This window comes from Gadus chalcogrammus, chromosome 16 (assembly GCF_026213295.1).
Source record: "Gadus chalcogrammus isolate NIFS_2021 chromosome 16, NIFS_Gcha_1.0, whole genome shotgun sequence".
In the NCBI taxonomy this organism is placed as follows: domain Eukaryota; kingdom Metazoa; phylum Chordata; class Actinopteri; order Gadiformes; family Gadidae; genus Gadus; species Gadus chalcogrammus.
The window spans coordinates 31912893-31919171 of NC_079427.1; positions in this window are offsets into that span (position 1 = coordinate 31912893).

Consider the following 6279-nt stretch of genomic DNA (forward strand, 5'->3'; position numbering starts at 1 on the left):
CCTCCAGCGTTTGCTCTCGGGGCCACCGAAGGAACTCCCTTGGCGGCGGGACGCTCTCTCACAGGCAGGGGGAGCAATCATAGATTACCCAGAGATCGGCCAGCGCTTGTGGGCCTGGCCACTGAACGCGAGCGCCTAGAGGGTCTCGGCCTCTCCCAGGAGGTCATACGGACCATCCAGGGTGCCAGAGCTGACTCCACCAGAGCGTGTTACTCGGCTAAATGGGCGGCTTTCCAGAAATGGTGCACGGAAAGGGGTTGTGATCCCATCTCCTGCCTTTTGCCGCGTGTGCTCTCTTTCCTCCAGACGCTGATGGAAAGAGGGCTGGCTTTTAGCACGGTTAAGACGTACGCGGCTGCTGTTTCATCATGCCACGAAGGCTTCGTGGATAAAACTGTTTTTAGTCACCCCTTAATGAAGCGCTTCCTAAAAGGTGTGAGGAGAGAGAGACCCGTGACGCGCTCTCTCACTCCACAATGGGATTTAACACTGGTTCTGCGCACACTGGTTAAAGCCCCATTTGAGCCTCTTGACCGGGTGCCCCTCAAGTTTGTGTCATACAGGACAGCTTTGCTGCTGGCCCTGACGTCAGCTAAGAGAGTGAGCGACCTGTCTGCACTCTCTGTAGCCCCTTCTTGTCTTAGAATACAAGGGGACGGCAGTTCGGCCATATTACGCCCGAACCCGGCTTTTACACCTAAGAGTATTTATTACTAGCTCGTTCAGATCGAGAGTAATAATACTCAATGGTTTCTCTCTCCCTCCTCATCAATCTGAGGAGGAGGCAACAGCCCATCTCTTGTGCCCCGTATGCGCGCTTGCCTATTATGTGAAGCGCACGGAGGCTCTGCGCAAATCTCAACAGTTATTTGTGCATTACAGAGAACATTCCCAGGGCCTCCCCCTGACGAAACAACAGCTGTCGCATTGGCTGTGTGATGCTATCACACAGGCTTATGTGTCAGCGGGGGCAGAGCCGCCTGAGACTATCAGAGCTCACTCGACCAGAGGAATATCGTCCTCTGTCGCTCTGCAAAGAGGGATGCCTATGGAGGATATCTGCACAGCAGCCTCCTTGGCTTCCCCATGCTCTTTTATTAGGTTTTACCTAAGAGACATGTCGCCCCTCTCTATGACGCACTCAGTTCTAGGTGCTTTGTCAGATTGAGTGTGATTGTGTGACTATTCCCCTCGCATATTAGACAATGTGAGGAGGAGTCAAATATTCATGCTGAGAGCTTTTGTGTCTTATCAGACACATTGGAGCTGCTCGTTGATGACGTGCCGTTAGACGCATGACGTATGTTATGCTACGTCTGACCCATGATACTAGCGCGTATGTAGCTGTGTTTCTGGTACTGATCGGGACCAATGAGGCATAGACAATATCGTGCTTCGCCCTTTAACCCAATAGCGATAGCCTTAAAAGGCGAAGCCTATATGACATAGAACGATAGTTACGTATTGTAACTCTAGATTCTATGAGTATCGGCGAAGCCTTTTAAGTGTCGGCCTCATTGTCCTTTAAATAGCTGAAGAAAAGCTGTTTATTGGGAGCAGAACGTCCGCCGGCGCCCGACTATCTGCGAAATGCGGACGTCGTTGAGGCACGTGGACGTAATTGAGGCCCACGCTGTTGGTGGGCGGGGATTACAATTTTTTCAGTGCTACGGCTCATGCCTAGGGATAAGCCAATAGCGATAGCCTTAAAAGGCTGCGCCTATACTCATAGAATCTAGAGTTACAATACGTAACTATCGTTTTTTTTATGTTGCCCCAAAAACCATGCAATCTTAAGCGATCTACGAGAGAGACGCAGAGGAACTGTCCTCATGAGGCTTTTGTCGGGATAAAAAAAAAGTACTCAGCAAAAAGAATATGTTGGCGTTATTATAACTACTTGTAAATAGTTATTCGTGTTTGTAGCCTACACTCAGACGTGAACTTATTCTTGCATAAGGGTGTCTTCATTCATAAATAAATTAAAACATTCCGGAATATGAGGTCTAGACTCTGTGCGCAGCCCCGCCTTCTCCAGTGAACCAAGAAAGCCTGCGCCGTGACCAACGGGGGATTTTGCCCCTTCGGTTTTACACAGGAATCTTGAGATAAGACGGTGAAATCGCCGGGCGTGCCAAGCCTCGACCGAACCAGCTTGGCAGTGTAGAAAGGCCTTATACTGGAGAGAGCGCAGGAGTGCCCACCTAAAAAAGCAGCCAACCATTCTTAAAACAGTTCACACAACACACACACACCAAGGCGGGTGCTGACTGACTGACTAAACAGCAAAGTCTCAGAGCTTGGCGCAGGCCCGGCGCCACGGGGGGGTGTGAGGAGGCAACACCCCCTCACACGACAATCCCCGCCCCCTCACTGGAAAGGAATATGAAGTATGTTAAAAATTATTTATTTCACCTGCAAAACCGTATTTAATCTTATTTGGCCCTACTCATTTTAATACAACTTCTTAGAAACAGTTTAGCCTACCGGTATTTGCAAAAAATCTATTTCATTGGTTGTTGGGGTAGCTAGAATGAAGTTCCAAAATGTTTACATTTTGCGCGGCAAAGCGTGGGAAAATTGTCGTAGCTCTGCTACTGTACTCTAGCTACTGACACTACTGTACTAGCCTAAGCTATACTGTTAATTTAAAAATGGATATCCGAAATTGGATGAAGAAAGGTGTTTCGATATCTACATCAGCACCATCAAGATCTACAACATCAACTGACAGAGACGCGCCACCATCTGTAGCACTGCCGAGTCAGTCACTGAATCCCCCGGTAAGGGTTTTGCCAGACATGCGAAGAGCAAAGAACATCTATCAGGTGTGGCTGCGTGGAAAGAGAGAGAGTTGCGATGTTCAACAGGCAGCGAAATTTCGACCCTGATCAACTCTCACGAAACAGTGTGTATGTGGCTGGGATTGTGCGGACACAATTACATTCCTTGCATTGAATGAATTGCCATTGAGGGGTTCAATTGATGCCGTAGACAGCAGTAATGAAAAGGGATGTGGAAATTTCCTGTCGCTATTTGGCTACACGTCGAGACAGAATGAGGAATTGTATCGGGCTTACAGTACCATCCCCAGAAATGCTACCTACACGTCTCATGACATACAGAATGGAATAATTGAACTGATGGCTACGATGCTGACAGAGGAAATCGTCAGGGATGTCGGGGAGTCATGGTACACTATCAAGGTTGATGGAACCAAAGACCCCACTGGCCACGAGAACGTCTCCGTCATTGTGCGTTATGTTGACACTAGTGCATTCCAAGTGAGAGAGCGCCTTGTGGCAATGCTGAGTACAGACAAGTGTGATGCTCTGTCACTCGCTAATTTAGTACTCGAGGGGCTGACAAATGTCAGCCTTGACACAGCCAAAATAATCAGTCAGTGCTATGACGGGGCCAGTGCAGTGTTCACGTTAGCCGGCTATAGCCGGACATTGGCCGATTGCACGCACGCATGGTCGGTATAATAAAATGTAAACGGCCCATGTCCTAGAAAACAAAGAAAGAAGTTTGCATTTATGTATGAATTAATCAGTAGCATATGAAAACCAGTAGCGATTACTGGCCGAGGTCACCAGGGTGGCAAACACGAACGTGCATTCATGAACACGCACAGTGCACCCGCAAATGCATAAACATGTCACTCAGTGGCCAAGCTATTGAACGCTGATTGGCTGTCATCATGCGAAATTCGCGTCAAAGTTGAAATATTTCAACTCGAGGGAGTTTGTCGCGGCACAAATCCTCTTGAACGCGCTCGCCTGTGCACGGCAAAAGTGTGGCGCGACAAATCGAAACTTGTCGGCGGTTTTCTCTCGCGAAAAATTTGCCCGATACGCGTCTCTACGTTCACTTTGTATGGGATCTTGTCACCCCGTCGCGTTTGGTGTGAACGCACAAATCTTTCCCGACTGGGCAAAGCTGGCGAAAATCGCCAGTACAATCCCCGTGTCCAGTGTTCCTGCTGAACAAGGCTTTCCTCTCCAAAACAGGATTAAAACATCTATCAGAAACCGCCTAGCTGAGGAAAAGGTGACGAGGTATGATGCGCATATTGAGCCTTGGGCCGGGGTTGAAAGACTTCAACTTTTCGCGAGCAGCGGAGCACTTCCATGCCATGAAGTTGCGCCGAAAGTAGCCTACAAGAATTGCAATTATCAAATTAATTATTTTTTACCCGTTTACCATTTTTGCCGAGAATGGCTGTTATACTTTTTTGCCTAGGCTTATTTAATGAATGGCATTTACTGAAGCAACTTAGTTTGTGTCGTTTAAATGTGGACTTTCGGTGATTATTTACTTATTAGTGAATAACGTCCGGAAGATATTCCAAATGTCCGATATTCTGGAATAGTGTCTGACATTTGTCCGCCCAAGAAAAAGTCTAGCGTGAACCTTGGGCCAGTGTGAGGGCATGCAGAAGCTCATTCAGAATAAGTTACAGAGAGAGATCCCCTACATTCACTGTTTTAATCACCAGCTCCACTTAGTGATTGTACACGCACTGTCCTCGGAGGACGCATTCCGTGACTTCTTTGATGTATGCAATCTATTGTACAAATTCCTGAGTAAGCCTACTGTAGCTGCACAGTATAAAGGCCCGACACTGAAAAGATTGCTAGAACAACGATGGACCGGAAACTTGGACACAGTATCGGTCATACTGAAATCTCACACGACACTGGTTGAGTTTTTGGTTGATATCAGAAACCCCAGAATCAATGCAGAGGTGAAAATGGAAGCCTCAGGCCTCTATGAGTCGATAACCGAACCAAGTTTTTTTTCTTGGCCAATGTGACTCACAAGGTGCTTGGACTGATGGAGCCGCCAAATAGAATGCTGCAGGCTGAGCGCACGGACCTGCTCACAGCTGTTCAGCTCATTAACAGTGCGTCGGATTGTCTGAGACTACTGCGATCTGAGGAAGAATTAAAAAAGATATGGAATGAGACTGGAAGTGAGTGTGATGCCCCTCCACCACGGCGAAAGCCCCCCAAAGCTCTCCAACCAGAGGCGGAGTGGCCGTCGGGATGATCGGGAGATTTCCTGGTCGGCCGGCCAGCCAACGAGGTCAGGTGGCCCGACCCACAATTGTGTAGCGGCCTGCGAAGTCAGTTGGACCGGCCCACAGTTGTGAGCGGCCGCGAGGCGTCTGCAAGCCAGCCCTGAGCATAATTTATTCCCCATCCAAACGCCGTGAAAATCTCTGAAATAAACAATATATGTCTCGAGAACATCCAACCAATATTTATAGGACTTGCTTACTCTCTGTCTCTTTCATGTTTGTTTTTTTATATATTTTTTAATTAATTTAATTCTTCATTATTCAGGCGTTACAGAACTTTCATGGCCATAAATAAATAATACAAACTACATTTTACTTTCATTTGTTTGTTCTTGAATTGACATAGAATGGAGCAAAGACTCCTAGGATTGGGAAATGCGTTTATCCAATAAACAGCTTGCAGGTCAAGTCCATTGTCGGAAATGTAGGGGGATATATGAGCTGCCCCACGTCTAATGGCATGACCCTAAAGACGCGTCGGACAGAGAAGGCGAGCAAGTTCGTGGTTGCTTGCTTTTGCTTGTTGTGGCACTCATGGAAGGCAAGAAGAGAAAAGAGAAAGGAGGGGCTGAAAAGGCCAGAATAAAGAAGAAGCCGATGCTGGAGGGGGATGCATCCAAGTGCTCAAAAATAATGGATTTATTCCGAAGTCAGGCATTAACGAGTTGTGCAGGTGAATTGACAGAAAAACAGTGAGCCAGAGCTCCACCATTGAGGCTAGGCGGGAGCTAGCACAAGCTGCTAGTCCAATGTGTATGTGCTGGCTGGTATATTTCAGACGAATTAATGACTTAACTGATCTTTCTCTTATAATGGATGGAGAATATGTTAACAGATTTGGAACATGTAGTAGTAGTCGTGTCAACACGTTACACCGGTATTACCGAGTATAAACGGTATCAACTTTGAAACTAGGTCAACCGCCATCTTCTCCGTCAACACACCTCTCACACTCGGTGACAGCGTCTTATAAAGTTCTATATATAATAGTATAATACAATTTTATAGATAATATCACGGCCAAAAGCTCTGTGCGCCTCCGGATGGCTGTAGTGCGGGGAGCACTATGGCCACCCGGAGTGCTTTTGTTTACCAGCGTTGCTATCGTTACCGGTCTTGTAAGGAAGTGCGCCTCGGAGCGCCAATTCTCTTCCGCACAGAGCAGAACTGTGGCCTATTTTACAATTTTTTAT